Here is a 14,599-nt window from a genome sequence, read left to right on the forward strand (position 1 = left end):
ACCACTTTTCCTATTGTCACTAAAAACCTTTGATGCCCATTTACAAAATGAAGCTGCTTCTTCATGTTTTCCTTCTTCTCCCTTCTTCCCTGCCCCCTTCTTCCTTCTCTGCATCCTCTGCTCCCCCTCTTTCTTATAAAAGACAGCCCAGGTGGGTGACTGAACACAATAAACAAGTGAAAATTTCATTCAGTGTGCTTACAGAGGCATTCTGAGACCCTTATCCAGGAAGGTCAGAATGGGAGGCATAGTGACTGTCTAGAGCGTGTATGGACAGTATTGTTGGTGTGGTGAGATGTTAGAGTTACTCACTTCCGTTTTCTCTGCACTTCAACAAAAGTCTCTATGAATGGACTCTCCATTGATCAGTGTTTTGTGCTGTGTATTTTCTTCAGCACACTCCAAAGGATACATTTAAGTTTTCTTTTTCAATACCAGTGTCATCTACCTCCACAGAAATTACTCTGTGTGTGTGTGTGTGTGTGTGTTCCTTCACTTCAACTTTTTAATTTCCAGAGCTCTGTGGTCAGGATGCTTGGACTTGAGCTGTCAGTTCTTGAACCTGCAAGGCATGAGGGTCTCAATTAGACATCTTACTTTGTGATATATAGTCCACAGAGATTCACCCAGGTGATTCTCATTATGTGATTTCCTATCTGATAGGCATCTGTAAAGAAATCAGTCACGCATTTTTCATATGAATGTAATCCCAATACTGGCAATATCATCCATGCAATTTGAGGCTAACCTGGTCTACATACTGAGTTCTGGGCCAGCCTCGACTGTATAGAGGGTTCTTATCTCACTCAAATCATTCACACATAAAATTAAGTGTTGATTATTCACATGCAATTTAGTTAATGCTATATTATCAGATTTATCAAATTGAATCTCTTGGTGACAGAATTTGGAAAAATAAACAATTGACGGGAAGTATACCAGTGTTAAGAAACTATCATAACTGTGGGCATTCTCTGGCCATTTTAACCTTCAAGTAGAGAGTTCTCTGGCAGATCTAGTAGAGATATTTGGCTTCATCAAACTTTGACAAAATCAGGTGTGTATTGAGATTGTTTGATTTATATTTTGTGTTCCTTTATTACTTAGACTTAAACTGCAGTTCTAATGTTAGATTCATTGGTTGCAAGTTAAAATGATGAAAAGTTTCATAGGAGACTTCGCACCAATATGTCACTATAACTATAAGTTATTGTATCTGTCAGTTACTTTCATAAGTTCAAGTTTGGGTGTTGCTCGTTTCAACAGCCACTCAATAGACAAGTTACAGAAGCCTCATTTTGTCAAAGCAGGTTATCCAAATTCTAAATCAAATACGAAAGCACACCTTGAAGAGTTTCTTAATTTTGTAATAATGAAAATATTCAGGTAAGAAAAATACAAAATATCTGCATGTACTCTGTGCCCAATCCTCTGAGAGTTTGATCGCTAGCTGGGAAACCTTGAATAATTTGGTTGAGATATATGTAACCCTATTTTTCCATCTGTATGTTTAAACTTGTTATAATCCTTCTCACAGGGAATTACAGGAAAATGAACTTAAGTTTTTACTCTTCTATTCCTCATATTTAATGGTGTGATTTAAAATTAAACATCATTGAAATATTATGAAATTTAGATAACATAACCAATGCATTTTTCCACAATAAATATTTACACACATGAAATGTTTAAATGGTTCTTGGTATATGCTGAAATCTCAGTAATTATTACTTAGTATTGTATAAAATTAACCCACAAAATGTATTCTATGTATTTACTTCTAGGTAAATAATTATGGACAATACAAATGAATACTTACTTAAAATTAAAGGGTATAACTTTCTGAAAAGTTTTGTGAACATTGAGCATTTAGAAACTATGGAAGATTTGGAAATTAGAGATGATGATGTCTTTATAATCACATATCCAAAATCTGGTAAGTGCCAGGACTAGACCATGTGCTCTTTCTTAACATCTCCTTTGATTTGGTATTATGTGTACCAATGTGGCCCCAGTCCAGCACCAGGAGTAGCAAACCTATGTTTGCATAACAATTTATGATCAGATAAAACCTAAAGGAAACCCCAAGCTGTAGGAGAGAAGGCTGCCATCAGAGAATGCAGTGTGTACTCTGGTGGGAGGTAGAAATGTTATGATAATGAGATGTGCAACAGAGAACCAAATGCAGACATTTGGTGAGCGATTACCTGTTTGGTCTGTTGGAATGGGATGACATAGTCTGAAATAATTTCTCCTGAATTTGCAAATATGAAAATGCTTCGGCATTCAGGATGGATTTTTTTTACCATATATCACTTACTTTAAAGTATTCAACAGGAACTGAGGTCTACTTTTTACAGCTTAAGAAGCTCTTGCACTCATTAGCATGTACGTGCGAGCACATGCACACACCACATATTTTCTTGAGTGTGAAGTTCATCAATACAGAGCAGTGCTGGAGCAGTGGTGTCCTGCTGGGGACTGGAAAATCCTATGTCTATGGTGACTTCTGAGTCACCAGGGTCAACCCTTGGAGGTCTTCATTTGTGCTTATGTGGTTGATAAACTTGAAGAGAAAAAAATCGGTCCTGAAAATGTCACATGCCGTTTTAAAAATTAGTTCCTCTGTGGCTGTTGACAAACACTATAGACAATAGGATTGTACATGGTTTGGTCAGAAAATCTTTTCAAGGCTGAGTTGATGGGTCAGTGTGCAAAGTGTATGTCTTGGTCTTGCAAGCTTGAGGACCTGAGTGGGGATCAATTGAACACGTGCAGGCCAGATGTGGTAATATGTGTCTGTAATTTTGACCTTCCTGGTGAGGTAGGAGACAGAGACAGGAGAATCCCCAGATGATCATGACTCACCTGAACCACATACTCAGAAAATGAACATATCTCAACAAAGGTTGATCACACCCATTGAGATTCTTTTGAAGTGGAAATAGGATTGGGTGTTTATATGTATTTCTCAAAGAGTTTCATTGTAGTTATCTTACTTGAATGGTTACTAAGCTGAGAATCAGTAAGTAAACTACAATGTATTCATAATCCGTTCATGGGAACATGGAAACACAGGGTTGGGCACAAGAAACACAGAAAGGAAGGAACAGAATACACTTCATATTTGTTAAATTTTCTAAAATTGTAATAGCAAACTTGTAAGAAATCACAGAAAGGAGAGTACTTCCTGTAACACACAGTAAAAGGTGTCCAACACCCTAGAAATCGTATCATGAAGATCTAGATAACTCCAGCAGAAAATAGTTAGTGAAGTCAATGCTGTTTGACCTGCCATTTGCATATGTGTGGATTCATAAGAGGGCACCCATTAATCTACAAATACTATTTCTCAAGTTGAAGTTTGAAATAATGCAAAAAAGACTTCTCATGGAACACAGAATACAGGGAAGCTATAGGACTAATTTGAATAATCACTATCAAGAGATCAGAACAAAACAACTATGCAATAAAAAAAGGAACTTAGAGTCCTGGATTTCGTCTTTTCTGTTAATGCTAAATATAGCTAAAAATCAAACAAAAATTATATTTGCTTGCTAGCATACAGAGACCATTTAAAATACACAAATGGCTTGAAGATGGATGGAATTACCGTAAGTATTTGTTACTTAAACTTACCTGAGGACTGAAAACAGAATTGCTGTGCATTTTTACAGGTACCTTGTGGATTCAGAAGATCCTGGTCTTGATTTACTCTGAGGGCTATCGGAACAACACTGAAAACATCCAAATCTCAGAAAGAGTGCCCTTTGTTGAGTACAATATTCATAATTTAGACTTTGTCAAAATGTCGTCACCTCGAATCTTCCTTTCCCACCTTCCATATTACTTAGTACCAAAAGGTCTTAATAAGAAAAAGGCTAAGGTGCGTCATAGAGCTTTTTGAACAGATAAAAAATTAAGTATTGAATGATGAAATGATGTCAGTCTTCATGTGATGATGGTACACCTCTTTGAACATTCTTGAGTATGTCTTCGGGGCTTTTCTACCAGCTTCCCTAGAATCCTCATCCATGAATAGAACTGCAGAGTCACAAACACCAGGGTAGTCAACTTACAGAGGAGGTGGTCTATTTCTGAAGAAAGTGGATAATCAGTTACTGCTGAAACCTGCAAAGGACCAATTCTTTTTTTTTTTTTCTTTTTTTTTTTATTTTAATTTTAAATAGCTTGTTTTACATGTCAATCCCAGTTCCCTCCCCTTCCCCCCCTCCCGCACTCCCCTTCCCCCACTCCCTCCCACCCTATTGCCAAATCCTTCCCCATAGGGGATATCTAGAGTCTGTCATTTTACTCTTGGTAGGGTCCAGGCACTCCCCTAAGAGTCCAGGCTGAGAGAGCATCTCTCTTTGTGCTATAGGCACACTAAGACAGCTTGTATACCAGGGATAGACACTGATCCACAGCTCAGGGCCCCATAGGTTGCCCAGGCCTTCTCACTGACACTCACATTTGGGGGGGTCCAGATCAGTCCCATGCTGGCCTCCCCACTGTCGGTCTGGGGTCCAAGAGCTCTCCCCTGTTCAGTTCAGCTGTTTCTGCTGGTTTTGCCAGCCCATTCTTTGCCAATTTGCTTATCACTCCTCTCTCTCTGTCACTGGGTTCCTTGGGTTCAGTTCAGTGATTAATTGTGTGTTTGCCTCTGCTTCCATCAGTCACAGGATGAAGGCTCCCGGATGGTTATAGACATCAAGTTTATTATCAGGGATGGGCATTCGAGGTGGTCCCTCCACTATTGCTTAGCTTGCCAATTGGTGTTATCCCTTATTTCTCCTCTAGGAACTTAGCACATCTGACTTAAATGTTTTACAATGTGGCAGTTATTGAATAATTTCTCACACTGGTCCCAATTTGCATGTGTATACACAATAATGAGATTAAATGCGTTTGATATTTATAGACTAGGACCAATTACAATTCTGTAAAAAGATTCTACCATTGGTCCAGCTTTTCACTGCTATGATTTATAATAATTTTCCTCCTGATATGAATTTTGTCACATCTGCATACAGTTCTACATACACTGTGGCTTTTCTCTTGTTTTTGAACTTTGTCATATATTTGATCAGCAAAATACTTAATTATAGTATAATCAGACATACTGACTTTTAAAATATAAATTCATTATTTATTTTTATTGTATTGTATTATTATTTAAAATAATTTTTAAATTAAAATATATCTTAAACATATTCTTTCTTCCCCCAAGTCCTTCCAAATTCACTTCCTTATTCCTAGGCAACCAACTTAGATTTCTTTCTCAACAAGCAAACAAAAACCTAATCACAGCAACAATACCTTATTTAAAAAATATTTCCTTGTTTCAAAACTAGGAATATATTTCTTTTTGGCCTAATACTCTGGGTTTTTTGTTTTTGTTTTTGCTTTTTTTTGTTTTTGGGTTTTTGTTTTGGTTTTTTTGTTTTGTTTTGTTTTTTTGTTTTGTTTTGTTTTTTCGAGACAGGGTTTCTCTGTATTGTTTTGGAGGCTGTCAGTCCAGCCCAGCCTCGAACTCAGAGATCCGCCTGCCTCTGCCTCCCGAGTGCTGGGATTAAAGGCATGCACCACCACCATCCGGCCCTAATACTCTTAATAAACTTGATTATTATTCATAACAGTAGAGAGAAATTTCTTTTTAAATTATATGTGTGTACTGTTAACACTTGTACCAACATAAGAGTTCGCTCTCATATTTTCCACTTATTTCAAGCGCGACCTTGACTATATGTAAACTATCTCAGAAAACTCAATGAATATCAACTGCTGTAGCATTAAGTCACATGGAAAACATGGTTACCATATTTATCAAATTTACAAATAATATATTTCTGTAGCATTGACCTATGTTCTTTTACATGTATGAAATACTATGTAGATTAAAGTATTCCTTTTATAGCATGAAACAAAAAGTTGATAACCAACTACCTGGATGAAAATAAAGATTTATTTGGACATGTACTATTATATAAGTTCAGAAATAATTCTAATAAATTCAGAGCATACTAGAATGACCTAGAATTGCTAAAAACAACTTTGTGTGCTTTCTGCAGATTCTTTATATTTACAGAAATCCCAAAGACATTTTGACCTCATTTTTTCATTTTTCAAATTGGGTGGTTTTCTTAGAAGCTACAGATACCATTGAACACTATATGGAAAAATTTCTAGATGGAAACGGTAACTACATTTACCCCTTCTCATTTTTTTTATAAAGCACCGATAGCACTTACGCCATTTCAAATCAGGGAACATATATGTAAGAGATGGAAGGGCAGGTAGTAATAATAATTATGAACCAACGTAATCTGATACAAAGTGATTATCCTGCCAGTGTTAGGACCATTGAAGGTTTCCAACTTGCAGGGCTGTGTTATATTAGGAAGTACTTTGGTTATACCATGAGAGATTCACACACATTTTATCCATTCGTTCTAGCTAATGACATAGGAAGACATATACAGCAAAAATTGAATGTGTGCTCTTAATGGCACACACTTGTTGGGAAAATGAAATTACTCATGCTGCTACTGAGGAAAACTGATTAGTGAAAGAGGCTGTGGGGTGTTTTGCCTGTATGTATGTATGTATGTATGTATGTATGTATGTATGTATGTGTACCTCATGTGTACAGTGATTGCAGATGACAGAAGAGGACATCAGTTTCCCTGGAACTGAAGTTACAGATGGTCTCTGAGCCACCATGTGCATGCAGAGAACTTCACTCAGGCCCTCAGCAAGAGCAGCCAGGGCTCTAACCACTGAGAGTCTCTCCAGCCCCTGACACCAGAATTTCCCAATATCTCAATGTCTGTTCTGCTACATCCCTATATAGGTAGATTGGTATGAGCCTTGCATAATTGTTACACAAAAATAACTCCTTTGAAATAGTCATGTGGACATCCAATTGTAGGGGCTTCATTTTTATTTCTGAATAGCCTAATCTAGAAAAGTAAGAACAGAGTTTGCTGTTCAGCAAGTATAGTCCCTTGACTTTGCTACTCAGTTATTTTCCCTGCAGTTTTAGGAAGCTGTTGGTTTGATCATATTAGAGGCTGGTATGAACACAGACATGACTTCAACATTATGTTCCTGAGCTATGAAGACATGAAGAAGGTAAGATGAGAAAGTTGTTTTGAAAACTATTTCTCATCTCTGAGTTTAAACCACACACTCCCAGTTGTCCTCATAACTCATTCCTCCTTTATGGACTTTGTGTTGAAAGAAGTTCCTGACATCCAACCTCTCCTTCATTGACTGGTCTGCCTCAGGGTTCTCTTCTCCCTTGGTCCTCTTGGGATTCCTTCTTGTGTAGCCACCTGTGTCAATACAGACAACTTTATGCATCTAGAATAGACTTATCTTTTAAAGGTATTATCAACCCTATTTAATTACTTGCTTTAGTAGACTTGGTGTGGTATGGTTATCTATGAACACAGCACACATTGGTTTTATCCAGAATTCTTATACTCACAACCTGTCTTTTATCATAGTTCAACTTTCAGAATGTCAGAATGACCATTTTATTTTTTCTCCATGGGAGAGAGATGTGATTTCTATTTCACTTAATGATATATATTATATATATATGTATATATATACATATATATATATGGTCCAAAGGAAAGATAAAATAAAGTAGGGTGACCCGGGCAAGAGGAGCAAGTCATTAAGGATCTTTCCTCCCTAGTTCTGCTTCAGTTCCTGCCTTCTCTTGATGACAGACTATCATCTCCAAGGTGACACAATTCCTTTTTTTCCAACATTGTTTTGGTCAGTGTTTTATCACAATAGAAATTAGACAAATACAGATAAAATGTTCTGTAAATAGTTATATCTTTTTTTCTTTTTGGTTTTATGAGACAGGGTTTCTCTGTATTGTTTTGGGGGCTGTTGGTCCAGCCCAGCCTCGACCTCACAGAGATCTGCCTGCCTCTGCCTCCCGAGTGCTGGGATTAAAAGCATACACCACCACCACCCAGCTAGTTATATTTTTTTAATCTATGATGTAATTTAACTGACTTTTCTATGCTCATTTTTAATTTTTTATTATTATTATTTTAATTTTAAATAGCCTGTTTTACATGTTAATCCCAGTTCCTTCTCCCTCCCCTCCTCCTGCACTGCCCCCACCATCCCCCCCAGCCTCCCACCCTATAGCCACTTCCTTCCACATAGGGGATATCTAGAGTCTGTCATTTCACTCAGGGCAGGGTCCAGGCACTCCCCTAAGAGTCCAGGGTGAGAGAGCATCCCTCTTTGTGTTATGGACACACGATGTCTGTTTGTATGCCAGGGATAAACACTGATCCACTGCCCAGTGCCCCATAGGTTACCCAGGCCTCCTCACTGACTCTCACATTCAGGGGGTCTGGATCAGTCCCATGCTGGCCTCCCAGCTGACGGTCTGGGGTCCAAGAGCTCTCCCCTGTTCAGATCAGCTGGGTCTGCTGGTTTTGCCAGCCCATTCTTTGCCAATTTGCTCATTGCTCCTCTCTCTCTCTGTCACTGGGTTCCTTGGGTTCAGTTAAGTGTTTTCTTAAGATTACTGTTTTCCTATTCTTATATATTAGACAACTGACTACTTATTATCTTGTATTTCTTTCAATAATGGCTGGATAGTTTCAATAGGTTAGTCCCAAAGCCTTTATTAATATTAATGCTAGAATTTTTGTTGTTATTAATGCAATTTCCTTATTAATGTCAGAAATTCACCTGGTATTTGTATGGTTTTGATTTTGTACACAACTCCATAGTGCAATGTCATAGTTATTTGTTAGCATTGTCTGCACTGAAAGCCACACGATCTGCTTAGCATGCTTCTGGTATACAATCTCTTTCCCTTGTATTGACCAATTGTTCCATTCTTTATTTATTTCCAGGGTTGGGGTAAGAAGGGATAGGAAAGACTTAGTGATTCCCAACAGTGCGTGAAAATCTTTATATATTTTCCTATTAAGTATGATTTTAGGTGTAGGTGTTTACATGTAGCCTTTTGTACTTGAAGTACTTTCTACTACTGCTATGTACTAAGCTTTACTGAAAGATATTTTTCTGTATCAATTGAAATAATCATACTAATTTTTTCCTTTTTTTTTTTGAGCCATCTTTGCATTCCAAGAAGGAATCCTACATGTTCATGTCACATGGTTGGCTGTAACTCACACCTCCATCATGGAATAATTTCTCAACCCATGACTTTTTCAGGACCTTAGAAGCTCAGTGCTTAAAATCTGCAGTTTTCTGGAGAAAGAGCTGAGTGAAGATGACGTGGATGCTGTGGTGAGACAATCTACATTTCAGAACATGAAATGTGACCCACGGGAAGATTATGATAATATTATAAAAGATGGCTTTGGCGTGAGAAACAATGAGGGCACTTACCTGCGCAAAGGTGAGACTCATTGGTTTGTAGTAGTGAAAGTACCAAGACTTCCCCAAATCTTCTCCTTTCAAGCACTAGAACTGTCCTTCCAACGTGTTCCTCCAGGCGAAAATTCACTGGAAACCTAGAGAACAGAGAACTAAAATAGTTTCTCAGGAAATTTAATAGAATTTAGTAAAAAAAACATAATAGTTTTACTTATTTAATTCTATTTTGAAAGAAGTCATGCTACGTGGTCCAGGCTGGCATCCCAGACACTGTGGAGCTCAGGCTGGGCTAGAACTTGATTTCCTCTAGCCTGTTGCTTGCAAGTGCTGGGAATAGACTTGAGGCAACTCTCTTGGTTCAATTCAGAAGAAAATTAATTTTACTTCTCTTTATTTCTTTCAGAATATTACAACACAATAACATACTGCATATGTGAAGTGTGAGGTTTAATTGCTCAGTTCTCACGTAGCACTTTCCTTCATGACAATAATCACAGGTGTCTTATTCACACTATCTTCTGTGATTAACTTATGTATCAACAATCAAAATACCCACAACATAGTTTTCAGAAATATAACAAAGGGCATCCAAAAATTCATATGTAACCAGTAAATACCCTGGATAGCCAAAGCAATCATGACATGAAAGAATAATATTGTAGGGATTTCCATTCCAGATTTCAAAATATATTATAGAGTGATAATGATAAAAACCTTATGGTACTGACATAAAATTAAACACACACCCCAACTGGACAGAATAGAAGACTGAACCATGAGGATATGAAACTACAGCCTTGGGATATATGTTACATTTTATCAATCAGTATTGTTGGTTTGCATGATGCTTTACATATACTAAATTGCACTTCAAAAATTCTCATGTATTCATATTTGTTAAGGTATTTGTTTCTTCCTAAATGTTGGTTATGGTTGGTGGGTTAACACATGGGATAGTGAACCTGTATTTATTTTGTTATTGCATAGGTTTCCTTCCCTGCTCATTCTCCTATAAAGAAAGGTGAGGTGACAAACTCCACAGAGCACTCACATTTACTTTCAATGGGTTGGAGAGGATAGGGAAGCTGCTTAGAGTGACCCTCGTTGCCATCTTCATTCGCTTGCCTGAGTGCTGTCCCTGTGCTTCTCTTATTAGGTACCATTGGAGACTGGAAACATCATTTGACTGTGGAGCAGAATGAAAGATTTAACATGATATTCGAAAGGAACATGAAAAAAATTCCCTTGAAGTTTATCTGGGATATAAATGAAGAATAGAATTCTAATGTTTGTATAAAATAAACAAAAAGTCCGTTAAGCAGAAAGCATACTTTTATATCAATAATGCTATGTTTCTGTATCTGAACCATGAAATGCCAAACTTTACTAAGGAACAGAATGAATAAACTATGCCTGGGTAAATTGTAATGAGATTAGTGAATGACTTCAAATCTCAAAATTAAATTAGTTTGAGTCCGTGTTATCATTGGTACTATGCACTAAAAGCATAAAACAGAAAAATCTCTGTAGTGGGCATTTTTTATTCATCTTCCATAATTAAAGTTTGGATCAAAAACTCTGGAGAAGTGGATCAGCGGTTAAGAGTAGAGGCTGCTCTTCCAGAGGACCTGGGTTCAATTCCAAGCATCACATGGCCACTCACCACTGTCTGTAACTCCATTTCATGTGATCCAACAACCTCATGCAGGCATGAATGAAGGCAAAACACCAATGGACATAAAATTTTTAAAAATGTTTTTTTGGAATCAAGAAACACATTTCTCTTCACATAATAAATCTTCAACTTTTGCTAATTCAAGAATGTGTGGGGCGGCCAGAGAGTCTGGGAAACAGAACCTTCATCCAATGACTGAGGGAAGCAGATGCAGACTCCCAAAGCTAAACACTGAGCTGAACTCAAGGAACCCAGTGACAGAGAGGGAGGACTGATGAGCAAAGGGGTTAAGACTGGGCCTCTTTAACCCCTAGAAACAGCTGACCTGAACAAGAGGTAGCTCTTGAATCCTGACTGATGGCTGGGAATCCAGCATGGGACTGACCAAGACCCCCTGAATGTGGGTGTCAGTGAGGAGGCCTAGGCAATCTATGGGGTCTTGGGTAGTAGATCAGTATTTATCCTGGCATACAAATGGACTTTGGGTGCCCATCCCACAATGAGAGATGCTCTCTCAGCCTGGACTCTTGGGGAAAGGTCTAGACCATGCCCTGGATGAAATGACAGACTATGGACACCCCCATGGAGGACCTCACCCTCCCTGGGGAAAGGAGGGGGTGCTGGGGGGGTTGGTGAGAGGGTGTGAGAGGAGGGGAGGGAAAGAGAGAGGGACCTAGGGTTGACATGTGAAGCAACCTTGTTTCTAATTTAAATTTAAATATAAAAAGAAATAAAATAATATAAAAGAAAAAACAGAGAGAGAAAAAAGAGAGAGAAATAGAGAGAATAGAAAAAAGAAAAAAGAAAGGAGGGAGGGAGAAAGGAAGGAAAAAAGGAAAGAAATGAAAGAAGGAAGAATGGGTGGGTGGGTAAAGAAATGCAGTCTAAGAAACCGAAGAGAACCCCAAAAATGAGAGGCAGAAATAGGAGGAGTGAAAACAAGAGAAATATGTTAGAAGGCACTGCTCAGTGTGTTTATAGGTTTCTCGAGGCCTTCATAATTCCTAAGTAGAATCTTGCTAGCAAGAAGAGAATTGGTGACAATGTGATAAAGCAATGGGTTCCAGGTGCAATGACGTTCCCATGGAAAAAGAGGATCCAATAGGAGCAGTAGAGAAATGTCAATAGAAGACAGGGCAAAGTATTCCCCTCCAGAGAGTGAAGGAATTATCATCCGGGAAAGAGTAGAGAAGAAAAGTGCATCCAGAGCAAAGAGAACAGGAACAACCACACACACACACACACACACACACACACACACACACACACAACACACACACACACACACACACACACACAGTGTGAACAAAGAGCAAGCAGGTCCTGGGCAGGAGCTACCCATCAGGAGGATGTAGGACTTCTACCCAGCTTCAGGGAACCAGCCTTAGATTCCATCCATATAAATACATGCTTACCAGCCTCAACGAACAGTTGCTGGGTACTGGATTATGAGTTGTCCTCATCAGTTACTCCCTGCAGTCAGAAGAGAAGTCAAAGGCTCTGAACAAATATGTGTACTGTCTAGTAGGTTTTTCTGTAGCCAGATAATAGGTTTCTCTGCTGATGCCATAAACCAGATTTAGCCAGATTAAAAAGACCAGGTGTATTATTCTGCGCAAAGCCACTCCAGGATGATTCCTCCAACCCTCAGAGATCAGGGTGGGGGTGGGGTCAGGAGAAAATCATGAGGACAATCTAAAGGAGGGGGCTTGAATGCCCTGTAGTTGCAAGGGTGATGACATATACCCACAAACTGGGTTTGTGCTCAATTATAATGCTTTAGTCTAGTCAGGGATTGAGTTTCTGAGAGGGTGGAGTTTGGAGAGGAAAGAATGGGCCTCTTGCAGGGGCTAGCTGTTCCAGTCAAACATCTTGACCTTCTTTGGTATAGGGGCACTGTTCAAATGTGGCTACTTCCTGTTGGCATGGGATGAGGTGGGGATGGGTGTTGGGTGAAGATGGTATTCAGTTAGCTGACATTCTGGAGATGTCAATGACATGTTCCTTGAGGAAGCAGAGAAGGCACATTGCTAGGAAAAAAATAGGTTATTACCACCAGCCCTATGAACAGGACTAGCCATTAAAAGAGTGAAGACTGCCAGAGAGAACAGAATAGAGATGTGCTGTTAGTGGAAGAAAGAATATTGTAAGGCAATACAGTAAACAATCACAGAATATACAGGCTACACAGTTACAGGATGCTAGTGACATATCTACAGAGGAACCAAAAGCTCTACCTTTAAAATTGCTGACAGATAAACCTGTTTGGGTATGACAATGGCCTGAGAATTAGAGGCTTTGGAAAAGTTAGTTCAGGAAAAGGTAAATACTGGACATATTGAAGAATCAACTAGTCCATGAAATTCCCCTAATTTGTTATCAAAAAGAAGTCTGGGAAATGGAGGATAGTTACTGATCTGAGAGCTATCAACAAGGTAATTCAGCCTATGGGCTCTCTACAGCCTGGGATGCCACTACCTTCTCTAATGCCTAAAGAATGGCCAACTGTAGTTATAGATTTAAAATATTGCTTCTTCACTATACCATTACAAGAAAAAGATAGAGAAAAATTCACCTTCACAGTGCCTACTTATAACAATTCTCAACCAGTACAGAAATTTCACTGGAAAGTGTTGCCACAGGAATGTTAAATAGTCCGACTTTGTGCCAGTATTTTGTGCAAAAACCCTTGGAAATAATATGTAAACAAATTCCACAATCAATAATCTATCATTATATGGATGATATATTGTAGGAAAAGATATTTGAAGCAGTAAAGGAAATGTTGCCTCACTGGGGATTACAAATTGCCCCAGAAAAAATACAAAGAGGAGATTCTATTAATTATTTAGGTTATAAAATAGACTTACAGAAAATTATACCACAGAAGGTACAGATCAGAAGAGACCGTTACCAGACTCTTAATGATCTTCAAAAACTACTAGGAGAAATTTATCAACTACAGACAATTATTGGAGTAGAAGGGCATGATTTAAAAGATCTAAAAATGGCCCTAAAAGGAGACAAGGATTTAAATAGTCTTAGAATATTATCAGCTGAGGCTGAAAAACAATTGGAATAGGTAGAACAAAGAATATTGGAATCACATGTGGACCATGTGGATCCAAAACTAGACTGCATTCTCTGTATTTTACCATCTAGAGAATACACCTCAGAGATTTTGATGCAGAGGGAAGATATCATACTAGAGTGGGTATTTCTGCCACATAAACAGAATACAAAACTGAATACATATATAGAAAAGATCTCTGATTTGATATTAAAAGGTAAATTAAGGCTTCATCAACTAAAAGGAAGGGATCCAACAGAAATTATTGTACCTTTAACAAATGAAGAAATTTCCTCCTTATGGAAGAATAATGAATATTGGCAAAGGGCTTGCGGTAACTTTTGGGAACGATTAGTAACAATTATCCCAAAACAAAGAGAATCAGATTCATAAAGAAAAAAATTTGGATCCTTCCACATATTGTAAGAAAAACACCAATCTCTGGAGTTCTTACATTCTACACT

The 14,599-nt window shown here is 38.2% G+C and overlaps 1 pseudogene; it reads left to right on the plus strand.

Annotated features, from left to right (window-relative positions):
• The first annotated feature begins 1,790 nt into the window (after positions 1–1,790).
• LOC101840546 lies at positions 1,791–10,692 on the plus strand (annotated as a pseudogene).
• The last annotated feature ends 3,907 nt before the right edge of the window (positions 10,693–14,599 follow it).

The sequence above is a fragment of the Mesocricetus auratus genome, unplaced genomic scaffold, assembly GCF_017639785.1.
Source record: "Mesocricetus auratus isolate SY011 unplaced genomic scaffold, BCM_Maur_2.0 Super-Scaffold_100018, whole genome shotgun sequence".
In the NCBI taxonomy this organism is placed as follows: Eukaryota; Metazoa; Chordata; class Mammalia; order Rodentia; family Cricetidae; genus Mesocricetus; species Mesocricetus auratus.